This window comes from Nestor notabilis, unplaced genomic scaffold, assembly GCF_000696875.1.
Source record: "Nestor notabilis isolate BGI_N333 unplaced genomic scaffold, ASM69687v1 scaffold11685, whole genome shotgun sequence".
NCBI classification, from domain to species: Eukaryota; Metazoa; Chordata; class Aves; order Psittaciformes; family Psittacidae; genus Nestor; species Nestor notabilis.
The window spans coordinates 2,822-15,620 of NW_009930743.1; the positions used below are offsets into that span (position 1 = coordinate 2,822).

A 12,799-nucleotide genomic window follows, 5' to 3' on the forward strand; every position below is an offset into this window, starting at 1 on the left:
TGTAGTTTCACTACCACTGATACTTGCATCAAGAATTATAGACAGTTCTAATTTTTTCCAGATGCATTTATTTAATGAGTAATTACAGCTTTTAAAAGAAAATTGCCAGAAGTTTTCCAAATAGCATAACTCAAAGTGTTCACTGTGCCCTATCTTTTCATCTGTCTTTGGAAAAGAGATGGAATTACCATCTGAAGACTCAGAAAAATAGGGCCATTGAACCATAGTAAGAAATACTTTGGTAGCTGAGAGAATAAGAAATGGCAACTTAATTTTCAGTGTTACTTTTTGCTTCTTGTCATGGAAAGCCTCCTAGTTTTTTGTTATTTAAATGTAAATCAACTGGAAAGCTTAACATAGGTAACAGTTCATGTTACTGGTATAGTATCTAGGTTTATAAATACTTCAGGAAATCTATGTGGTTGAAAATTCTTCATGAAAGTTTCAATTGTGCTCTTTCCTAACAGAGTCTGGCAGAACTAGAAGTATTGTGTAACCACCTTTATGAAGGAACTGATCTAGCACAGCGAATGCAAGCTGTGTAAGTAGTCTTAGAGCTTACTGACAGCCCAAGGTGTCTTAGCCAATGCCAGCTTCTATTAGAACAAGGAACAGTAAGTATCTCAAGTGTTATCCATAAATGTAATTATGCTTGTGGAAGCTCACATATGTTCCTCAATTGTGGGCCATTACCGTGTCAAGACAATAAAGGCAAAATGCTTTTCTCTTTTTTTTTTCTACATATTCTGTTTCATAAATGATTCTAGAATTTTTTTCATTTGGAGATGGTCTCTGTGGAAGTGCCAATAGCTTCTGTTAGAGATGTCAGGGACAAAAAGGGAAAGCATTTTAGCTTTCAGGACTTTCAGAAGGGTTGCAGTCAGGGGTTGTGTCATCTGTAGAGCAGTGTGAGGACACAGCGTGGTGTAAGCTGGTGCTTGAACATCACCTTGTTCTTGTTTCTGGCTACTAGCTACAGTGACAGGAAATAAAAAATAAAAAAAAAATACCTAAAGTGCTTATCTGTTGGCTGTTAGTTTAAACCATTCTCTTTTAACTCTAGATAAAGTGATAGGTGAGTTGATTCTTATTTGATAGTCCAAGCTAAGTCTAGTATAATTCTTGCTGTGTTTTTCAAATAATTCAAAAAGACAGAGACAGAAAAAGAGGAAACATTAAAAAAATGTCTTTAATCTAGGACTGGACCCATAATAATCATCTCATGGTTCTAAATTATCAAGTGATTTAGAAACAGGTTTCAAAACTAAAGAATGCCACTGAATAGCGAAATCACTTTTAGATGAATGGTTTACATCAAAAGAGATGGTGATTTTAGGTCTCTGCTTTTTTATTAGTGTTTTGTAATTTAGGCTTGTTTAGAATGAAAAAAAGATACTACTAAAACAAATCTTTTGTAAGTTTTTGGCACCCAAGCCAAATACTAACTAAAGCCTGGTAACCAGTCTGACCTATTGATTATTTATCAGATTTTGACTTATTGTCCCTGCCTTCAATTAGCTATTTATTTAATAGTATCTTTTGATGCGCTTTTGTAGACATCCTATACTCAGCTTCTAGCAGCAACATGCCTGTCTAAGCTTGTAAGCAGGGCATCTCTATTACCTGTCAAACAAAGGATTGACATTCATAAGTAATGTTTGTGATTCAAATTCCTTATATAAGTTGGATCTAAAACTTCCTCTTAGGACAGTAACCATTTGGTGGATAGTCTGTTTTTTCCTCTAGTTCTTGCCATTTGCCAATCCTGTTATGAATAAGGTAGTCATTGTGAAAGAGTGAACATAAAGGTGAATGAGAGATGTTTCCTCATTTCTCTGCAGTTAGCTCACAAATAGCATTTCCTATTTTCAAAATTAAATGTGTTAGCTCAGATTAATTCATTTTCAAGATAAGCTTTGTACTTATCCCACAAGATGCTGAAGACATCTAGTATGTTTTTGTAAAGGATCAAAGTTGCAGATACTGTTAGTACACCTGCCAGTCGCAGGTAACATTGCTCATGATCAGCTCTTAACCTTTGCAGAAGTCATGCCAGGGCAGGTTCTTACTTGCAGGATTAAGATCCTACAAAATTCTTACTTTTCAGGATTTATGTTAAAGTCACTGCTGTATCCTAAAAGAGTAAGCAGGTATGTGGTAGGTCTTTAATAGCGAAAGGCTTTGCACGAGGAGCATATGATTCAGTTTGGGTTTTTAGCACATCTGCACCGTTGAATCAGTTCTGTGGACAGCAGTACTCTGAAAGGCATGGCTGAGAATCAGCCTGTTCTGATGAAAGATTTCAGTGTACTTTTAGGTAAAAATAAACTTGGATCAACTTTAATTATACACATTTCAACAGCTTTTGAAACAGGTTAGCTTCCTTCTAGTTAGAGAGGAATTTCTGCATCTGCAGTATGCATTACCTAGAGGGATGTTCTAGGTTGAATTGAGAACATGAAGCAGGAACTCGTCTGAAAACACTTTGTGTATCTTGAGTTGGCTGTGAGAGCTGCTTTTACATAGTGAAATACTCAGTGCCCAGTATATGGGTCCTTAGTGAAAAGTTACTGTTTTACCCGCTAGAGTTCTCTGAATTCACAAACTGTCATCACGTGTCCTAGAAAAATGATGATGTATGTAAGTGCTTTGTGTTGCTACATGTTGAGCTGTATTTAATGATTTGACATAACTTACAGTTATTATATTACCCATAAGAATATAGTTTTTAAAAAAATCCATACTTTGAGTTTCTGTTAGAACCACTTAATTTTCTTTTCAGAAGACTTTTGTTGCTGATTATAAAATGCTGCTTTACGGGAAGTTACATTCTGAACTATGTAGCAACTCAACCCAGACTGGCTCCTTTTGTCATCCAAGCTCTTGTTCAAGTCATTGCTAAAATTACAAAATCAGGATGGTTTAAGGTACTAAAAGATCAGCTCATCTTCAGAGTCATTATTGCTGATGTAAAAAAAATTTTTGCAGGTAGGAAACAGTCCTTCACGTCTGCCATTTTTTTCTGTTTGGACCTCTTCCTTTTTAGTGATTGGTATGTTTTGTCACTTAGTTACACACTTGGGTGGGAAAAGTGTGAAAAGCATTGCTTAAAATTGAAGATCTCCCTACAGTAAAGAAGCAGTGTGGGTTTTGTACTGTGTGAGGTTGTGGGGTTTGATGCCTCACAGTATTCATAGTGCTGTCATGATTTTTGTTGGTTTTCTTTCTCCAGAGCAGTGTGGTTGTAAGCCATCAGTCCCTGTTGTCAGGCCATTCTGTATATTGCCTCTTCTTTTTTTCTTCAACTGATGCGGAGATACATTTCTGATAGTGTTAGCTCCAGTTACCTCGTTACCTGATACTGCACCATCTGAAAAGTCAGACTGTCCAGTGCTTTAAACCATGAGTCTGTGATTCTTGTAATAATAACTGCTAAAATTGTGCCAAACTGTTCAGTTGTAGAACTGTATTTTTTCATGTGCCTGTCATGGATCAAAAAGACATCTTTATAAACAAGTTGTTGGAGTGTTCACTGTTACAGTCTTACATTGTTGCTTTTGTGTATGAGTAGTGGGACCGCACCTGCAATGTAATTTTTAGCAGAAAATTTTATATCCCTTTCTCTGAAGTTACTGAGGAAAGCTTATGGAGCTTTTATGAAGTAGAACACAAAAGTACACAAAATTACAGAACATTGTATGTACCTGTTATGTGGTTGTGGTCCCATAACAGGGATCCACAGGGAAAAAGGCCCCCTTTCTTTTTCACTTCATGAGAAATTGATGTCTCATATTGGTGTGCATGAGCACTGAGACACCTGCATATATGTATGTTCTCTCTCCATACATGTAAAGAAGAGTGAAAATAAAAAAATAAACCAAGAGACATTTCATCTCATCTAGGATTATAGTGTACAATATAGGGAGATAATAAATTTAGAGTGTTTTTATAACTTTGCCTATTTTAGCATATGCATTTAAATCTAACATAAACACATTCTAGATAGGGATATGGGAAAGTTTAGGAGGACAGATTGCTCATCTTCCCTCTCCAGTAACTCGATGAGGCAGGAATGTTCTTGGTTTATATTTCTTTTCCCTGCATCGGTCACTGTTAGAAAGATGTATTATAGGATAGGAAGGTGTTCTTGGTACATAGGATTTGAAAATTGGAAGTAATTTCCTCTAATGTCAGAATGCAGTCATTTGCTGTGAACTGTTCACTTTGCAAGCTTACAGGTCAATTCTGGAGTAAGCACTATCAGACAGAGTGGCTAAAGATATAGGATAAATAGCATCTTCTGTGAAGTAAGTTTGAAGAAAGTGGTTGGCTGTTGTGGGTTATTAGCTAGACTTGGTTATATCATGGTTATTTCAAAAAGAAAATTTAACATGTATAGAAAGGTTCTTAAAAAGTTTTCTGGGAGGTGTTTAATCTGCTTTAAGAGTGTAATACAGCTTAATCTTTCTGAGTGTCTGTGTGAGCATAAAGCCTAGTGCTTATTTTGAGAAAAAAATAATCAGGAAATTTAAGCTATTGGGAGATTTACTTCCAAAATGATCCGTTATGTATGCGTGTGTTGGTGATCCTGGCAACTCAGCAAGAAGATAGGAAGTTAACAGTTTGTGTTTCTTGCCAGTGAATTTCTGATTTGTTTTTCCATCTTTGTTTTCAGTACTGCTCAAACTAATGTACTTTTTGAGTTACATTGGGAATGGCTAATAAAAGATAAGTTGCAATATTCTGTTTATTAAAAACCAACTCGAGTATGATTCTCAGCCAGTTTGCAGTTATTTTTATGAATGTACTGTAATTGGATTTTGCATTTATTATTAAACTGATTGCAGTGTGAGTCTTCAGTGTGTAGCTCATTAAGAGTAGAGATTTAAATACAAAATTTAGCTGCTTAAGAGATTTCTTTACTTAAATTAAGAATTCCTGTAGAAAAGAAAATTAAGCCATAGATCTACAAGTGAATTAAATTTTAGATAAAAATGTAAAAAATAATCCCTAAACAATACTAATATATGTTAATAATTAGCATATGGTAGTTTCAAATACATATGCATTAGCATTGCAGGTTAAAGTTCATCCAGTGTGAACTTGAGTGTGATTTAATATAGGAAAAAGGGTTAGCAGCTAGGACTGCAGTTCTGTTCCCAGCTCATTCATAAGTCACCACACAGCTTTTCACACCTGTGGGAAAGGGGAGGTTGCATTTTCCATGTATGTAGGCTGGTGTGATGCAAGGAACGTTCATATAGACTATTTTAAAAATGTGAAATGTAAATGGAAGTTCTGTTCAACTTGCAGAATAGGATATTTAATCTTACTGAATGCAGAAAGGGCAGCAATGTAAATGTTGCCTGAGAGTTCTCTAAAATTTTCTCTACTGCTTCATAAGTTGAACTTCGGGTGAAGTTGCAAAAATGAGTGTGGTTGTGACAAATATCAAGATTTTGACAAGGATGACATTGTCTTTTGAACACTAGGGGAGCTGAGGCTGCAGACTGCAGCTGTGGAAGTAGACGTAGAGATCTTCCCCCTGGCTCAGTGACGAGCCCTAATAGCAGATGATTTTAATGTGTTACTTACAGTCTTATTTTCAGATGCAATTAATCACACGATTCTTAAATCATGATAATGATTTTTTCACAGCTACGTAGGAAGTTTGAAGGTCTAGTTCTGCTGATGTTGATAGAATTTGGCATGAAAGTCTTCTAAACAGCTTAGGATATCTCAGCCTAAAAATTCCTCTTGATTCTAGAAATGTTGGAAAATAGAAAATTGTCTGATTCTAGAGATGCTGGAAAACACTAACTACAAGCTGTGATGTTTGAGCGTTCCTGTTTGTCTTTTTCTGTAGGGCACTGTGGACCATTACATAATAGGAGTAATGATTCTCTCAGAATTGACTCAGGAAATGAATCTAGTAAGCATGTTTGTTGGTTTGTTTTTTTTTTCCTTCCACAAGAGATGTATGTATTGCTCATGAAGCAATGTGTTGAATGTTTCTGCCCTTCAGAAAAATGGCTGGAGAAAGATTTCTTGGGCATGAAGGGATTAATACACACCTTTCTCTCCCTATCAAAATAGAAAGACAGACTAGAAATTCGTGGTGCAGGGATTCTACCAGTACCAGATACATGCCGTATCTGTTACAGGGTAAATTTCTCTCATCGCAGTCACTAGAACTAGTAAAGCAAAGTGAGTGATGAAATTCAAGTGTATTTCTGCTAATGATATTCTTTTGCCTACATCTTAAACTGAGGAAGTGCCTCAGGGCTTTCCATCCAGAGATACAACCTTGAAGGATAAAAACGAAGGGCTTCAGGAAGCTGTCAAGATCTGTATTTAATGCTGGACTATAAATTTAATTTTTAGTGTCAAATAATCCGTCAGATATATCTGTCACAGTTATGGCAAAGAAGGGAGCATTGTTTATTCTGTCCTAACTTTTCTTAGGCTGATTATTTGAGACCTTCAGCAAAACATCGTAAAATTGCTACCTCATTCTGTGACACCTCTCTAAAGGACATACTGATGCTTGTGTGCTCACTTTTGAAGGAGGTGAGGCTCTTTATAGTTGCACCTTAATCATTAACATCATAATTGTCCCAGTTTGAGTCCTTAATCTTTTCTGAGTTTAGGAATTCTGTACTTAGATGGATTATGTGACACCCAGTCAAGCTCAAGTGACCGTAAAATTACAATCCTCCCTTGCTGTGTGTCTGTTGCTGTCTCTGTCTTTCTCTCTGTGCCATGTCTTTTTTTATATCTTGCCATGAAGAATGAACTGTCTAAATTCTGAGCTTGTCTTCTTTTTTAATGTTTTTCTTGATTACGTCTCAGTTTTGTTGGGTCTACCATCTCAGTAGTGGCTAAAGCATTGTTTATTAAACTAGGAGTGACCAGGAAGACAGACAAATGCTCTACCTTGTGGTATGGCAGCACAGTCATATTTGGTCAAAGTGGTTTTCTCCTTCACTAGTTCTCTTAACCTCTCTGTAGCATTTTGGGGTAATACAGGCTGCAGCCTCTCAAGAGCCTTGACGGGAGGTGGTGAAGAATTGCACACTGTAAACTAGGTCTCTCAGGACCAGGTAGGTTGAACTGAGATCAAGGCTGGAATTTGCACTTTCCATTTTGTGTTGATCGAGGCCTTCCATAGCAGTGGAATTGGTACAATTCTCTTAAGCTCAAGCAACTCTTTGCAGTTTATTTTTTGAATGTTGCCTCATTTCTATTCTTTGACACTTGGGAGTGCTGGTTTATTTGTTTTTTCTGAAAACCAAATGAAATGGGGTGTTGAAATTTGAACACAGGCGCTTAAGCTAAGAATTTAAACACAGATGCCATCTCAGTGGATCAGTGGATAATGGTACCATCTCAAGGGTGAGAGTTGTGACTGAGTTGCTGCTGTAAAAAAACCAAGAGAAACTGTGTTAACTTAAATTTCTTTCACAGTATGTTTTTAGTCTAACTAGCATGTTTTACCTCACATTAGCAGTAGGTTTAAAGGGCATGTGTGGTCAGCTGCCAGTGCTCAGGTGACAAGCAGTGTATTTGTTTAGTATATAGAGCAATTAAATAGTGTGTTAACCCTCATCTCTGACGACGGAATGCTCTGCTGATGTAAACAGGATGTTTTAAATCAGTGTTGGGATTGAACACTAATGGAGAAATCATGTATAATTTAAAAGAACTGGATATTTTGGAAGAATCTTCTTAGATATAGTAAACCCTGTTACACATCAAAACAATAAATGTAGGTGTGAGAACCTGCATCTTGCAGCAGGTTCCTAGCTTTCTTCAAGCTCAGCTAGTCAACAGGTATTTTCTTAGTCTCTCATATGTTGAAAGGTTTGTTTGAGTGATATCACACAGATTTCCAGACAGAAACATAAAATTAGAATTTGTATTTTTAAAATGCCAACTTCAGTAGCGGAGTCTGGGTTTAGAAATATTTCAGTGAATAATACACTGAAAAATACACTCACACAACTAACTAATTCCATAACCATAACTAACGAGTGTGGGATCACTAAAATAATCCCAAGAGGTTAAACTGAGGATTTGCCACCAATCCCACTGAGAGGATTGGTGGCAAAACAAGTTTTGTTTATAGAAGACATACAAAAATTCTATTGATTTCAAAGCTGAATTCATAATTTAGTGTCAATTCTATTGTGGTGCAAGAGTTATTATCAAGTTAATGAGGCATCTAACGGCACACAGTTGATTTAAATTCCTATCATCAGAATTTAAAAACTTCCTGTTAATAAACTTGAGATGTGACTTTGAATCTAAATAAGGAACAGATGAACTAGATGGAGTTGTTGCATTTGCATTTATTTTACTGTTTTTCTAGACAAAATTATGTCACTTTTCTCTGTTATGTTCACAATCTGCATCAGTGACCAATGAATTTGAGGTTTGTTTTCAGTGCCTTTATATTGTGTGTGTAATCTTGAGGTAGTAACATCTTTAAGATAAAATGTTGTCATCATAGAAGGGGATGGATAAAATGTGTTCTCACGGTATGTTGAGTATATACTTCCAAATTCAGACAGCTTGTTCTGTTCAAAGTACCTTTTTATTCTGACACTACAAGGGTTATAAAGCAGTAGAAATAGTAACAGTAGTTTATACAGCAGAAGGGTTGCATCTTGGCTCTTAGATTGTAGAGCTTTGACTTCCTGGGTTATACAGTGCAGATGGTGGTCTAGTATAAATATGCCTGTGGTGGTCTGACCATGGCTGGAGGCTGGGTGCCCCCAAAAGTCGCTCTGTCTCTCCCCTCCTCTGTTGCACAGGGAAGAGAAAATACAACAAAAGGCTCGTGGGTCGAGGTAAGGACAGGGAGAGATCACTTAGCTATGGCCATCACGGGCAAAACAGACTTGACTTGAGGAAATTAATTTACTACTAGCTAAAATCAGAGTAGGGTAATGAGAAATAAACCCAAATCTTAAAACACCTTCCTCCACCCCTCTTTTCTTCCCAGGCCCAACTTCTGTCCGGAATTCTCCACCTCCTCCCCTCCAGTTGCACAGGGGAATGAGGAATGGGGATTGTGGTCAGTTCATCACATGTCTCTGCTCCTTCCTCCTCAGGGGAGGAGGGTTTTCCCCGGATACTTCAAATTGGCCATGAAGGGGTCTTGTTTGGTCATTAAACACAGAGAAAAAACAAAGGTTAATCTCCTTTAGGATGTGAGGCTTTATTTTACATGAGTCTTCATATGAAATAATGCTTATAATGGAATAACTTTGAAATATCACTTCATTTGTGGGATTTATTAATTATTAATTATTGGTGAACTTCTACCCTGTTGTTACCCCTTCATAAAGTGTTGGGTAGTGTTGCAGTTCATTTGTGTTGTAGTTCATTTGATATGGTTCCTCAGTGTATTGGTAACTGTTTAAAGTATTTGCTTCTGTTTATCAGTCTGTAGACTTCAGGATAGTCTTTGGAACTTCTGTTTAAAAACTCGCCTTGTTTTAAATACAGACTAAACTAATCCTTAGTATCTGGAACGTGTCTTGTCTTAGGGTACTACTGTAGTAACCTGAAGGAATCGGTTTACCTACATCTATGGCAAACCTGACAAAGTATTGCATCATCTGCAGTAAGGGAAGTATTCTTTATGAGCTAGAGCACAGATTAAATGTGATAAAAAGAGTATGGTGCTTTGTTTGATATTTTACAATGAAATAATTAATGCATCTATTCATAATTTATTCTCAGTTACAGTGATATCTCTTACTGTTTTGGTTAAAAAGAAGATGATTTGGTTAAAATTAAGATAGTTATTGCTTGTAGAGAGTGATAAAAACAATTTCTCTTTTTCTGTAGTCTTCCTGGAGCCAGAGACCTTGGACCTGGTTTTTGATTTGTATCATTCCCTTCCACCTATGCTGTTAGTAAGTGAAACATCGTGATTTACGCTCAAGTAATGATGGAAAATAGTCTTTTAACAGCTATACCTTATACAAAAGACTGTTTTATTCTGTGCATTAGCATTTTATGAGTTCTTCTGGCTCAATGCCCAGTCAAAATGTCTTTTCTTTCAACTTCAGCCCCAGTTTTCATATCTGAACCTGAAAGCATCCAAATCACTCCTTCCCCAGTTCAGCACCACTCAGCCACATAGAAAACATCCACCTGATGATTTTGATGAAGTCAGAAGCTGTTGTAAAGGGGAATTTTAAAGCTGAGCTACATCAGTGTTCAGTGATTGTTACAGACATTGCTGCAAAAATAGTCTTCAGCCGCAGAATGTACTACAGACAGCAATGGGATGGATTGCTCCAAACATTCAAGATATATTTATTCTGAAAGTTTATTTTATTTTTTTTTAATCTTATAGTAGTATTGTTATTATTATTATTGTTCAGGCACTTCCTTGTTTAGTGCAGTTTCCTTCTACAAGGAGATCTTCATTCAACAACCCAGAATGTGCTAGGTGTCTTGGTAATCTGATCAAAGGAGTGAAACACATCCTGGAAAATGCACAGGTATCTCTTTAATTTTTATTTGATTTAATTTAAATGGTAAAACGTTGTGAATTTGTTGTTCCAGTTACAGCTTTCATTAATCTACTCAACTGATCAAAACCACTTTCAGCCAGATACCTGTTTGCTTTGATTTTTCTATTCAAAACAAAGCAAAACTCCTATGCAAATAAAATTGTCACCCAGTTAGCAAGACTTCTTATACAATTTCTATTAGATTAAACTATTAACTGCTGAAAATTTGCTGCTTCTTATTGAGGGTTTATCTGATCTGGGTAATTACCATGAATTCTGTTGGTGTTTGGCTCGGCTAAAGACCAGCTATCAACTGAGAGAGCCAGTAATGGTGAAAGATTACCACCAAATCATCCAACTTAATAGCAGATTTCACTATTACTAGGCTGCAGGTAAGAATATATACAGATTTGGTTTTGCCTTTTGAATGACAAAGCGTCCTTGTTCCCTTGTGGGAACCAGGTAGTGGTTGTGAGGAAATGGTGACACTTGTCTTTATGTGTCTTTACGTGAAATACATTTTGTCAGTGATGTAACTCAGGTGTAATCTAAGCTCTCTGGAACTGGTTCCCACTTTTCTGATGCAGTTTTGTAATGGGAGCAGTTTAAAGAAAAGAATGACAACTGAAGCAGGGCATAGATGAATGTTAATCCTTCAACCTTAGTCCTTGCCCTCAAAAAACAAAAATCCAACAAACTACACCCTTTATCCATCCCTAAAATACTCAACACCTGTGCTCCCATGTAGACTTCGAAGTGCCTACATTGGCTAGGTTCTTGAGTTGTGCTTTTGTCCATGTATATATATGTTTACACACACACACAATTGTCCGTATGCTGAGCTGTTCGGTGCAAAGTTCCCATCTGAGCTGGCTTCAGAAGCTACATGGAATAATGGCTACACTTTTGAGGGACCCACATCTGTATGAGAAGGACACATATTGCATGGTCAAGATTCTCAGAGTGTTAAAAATACTACAGATCCATTTGAAAGCACACCAAAATAGACACATGCGCTGTTTGAGTAATAAAAGAGTTGTTATTTTAGCATTTCCTCCAGAGTCTTTCTCTGGTCTTCAGGATAACAGCTGAAGATTGTGACCTTTAGGAGAAGGTTTTGACCTTTGAATTCCTGAGTTGTCAATGGCAGCTCCGTAAGCTTGGAGGATAAAAGAGAGGTGAGATGCATTTTTATTCTTTATATTCCCTATTAGGTGGCTCTGGGCAGTTTCACACTCCGCATTTAGGATTTCTGTATGGCCCTTTTATAGCGCTTAAATCTCACCATGCATTGTTTAAGAATCTAGGCCTAGGTCTGAGTCTTGGATTTTACATAGAGGAGTTAAGAGTGCCTAAAGTAATGCTGGATCTGATGTGTGCCATAGTCTGTCTCAGTTCTGATTGGGTCCTTCAGTAGCTACGTGAATGGATAACACTACTTTAAATTAATCCATCATGTTTTGCAGCTAAAATTTCACACTGGGATGCTTTAACAGAAGTGTGTTTTGTTTTCTTAGAGCACTGGGAGTTTGCTCCAAATAGTGCTCATTATTTGCTAACTCTGTGGCAAAGAATGGTAGCATCTGTTCCTTTTGTGAAAACAGCAGATTCCCACCTCTTCGGTACATATGCACCTGAGATAACAAAAGCTTAGATTGCTTCTAGACTGAAATGTGTTCCTATAGCTATGAGGTAAACTTGTAATTGCAACTTTAAAATTGTAATATGGAATGCTTAATTTTCTAATTTGTTGGCATATTATATTTTGGTTCTGTTTAAAATGGAAGTACACTGGTTCTGATTGCCATGGTGATTTCTTTAGATGATCTTTGTTGGCTGATATAATTTTAACTTATTTTGCCTATTAAATCAAGGCCAAAATCAAATGTAAATTCTAATTGCTTTTCCTTTCATGGGTCTTTGTGTTTTGAAGCAAGACTATTCCCCGCCTCCCTTCTTTTTTAAGGCTATCTAAATTAACTGTATTGTGACACATTTTCTCAGTGAGTCACTTTCTAGGGCCATGGAGGGTAGAGTGATGAGGGAAAGCAGATTGAACCCTATGCACGAGAAAGGGTGAGACCGAATGAACAAGCTAGTGAGTGGCAAGGTTGAAAGTGGCCAATTTAAAAGTTCTTAGCTCAGATCTTCTTTTTAATAGTTTAAATAAATGACCTTGTGTTCCACAATATAATATAGCACATAAGAAAAAAGTGTTTAGATTGCTAGGAAGGATTTAATTTTCTTCAAGGGCTTTTACGAATTCC

General features: G+C 36.7%; 1 pseudogene; it reads left to right on the forward strand.

The window, feature by feature from the left end:
* Positions 1-467: 467 nt before the first annotated feature.
* Positions 468-12,799, forward strand: part of LOC104406547 — a 30,062-nt pseudogene continuing 17,730 nt past the window's right edge.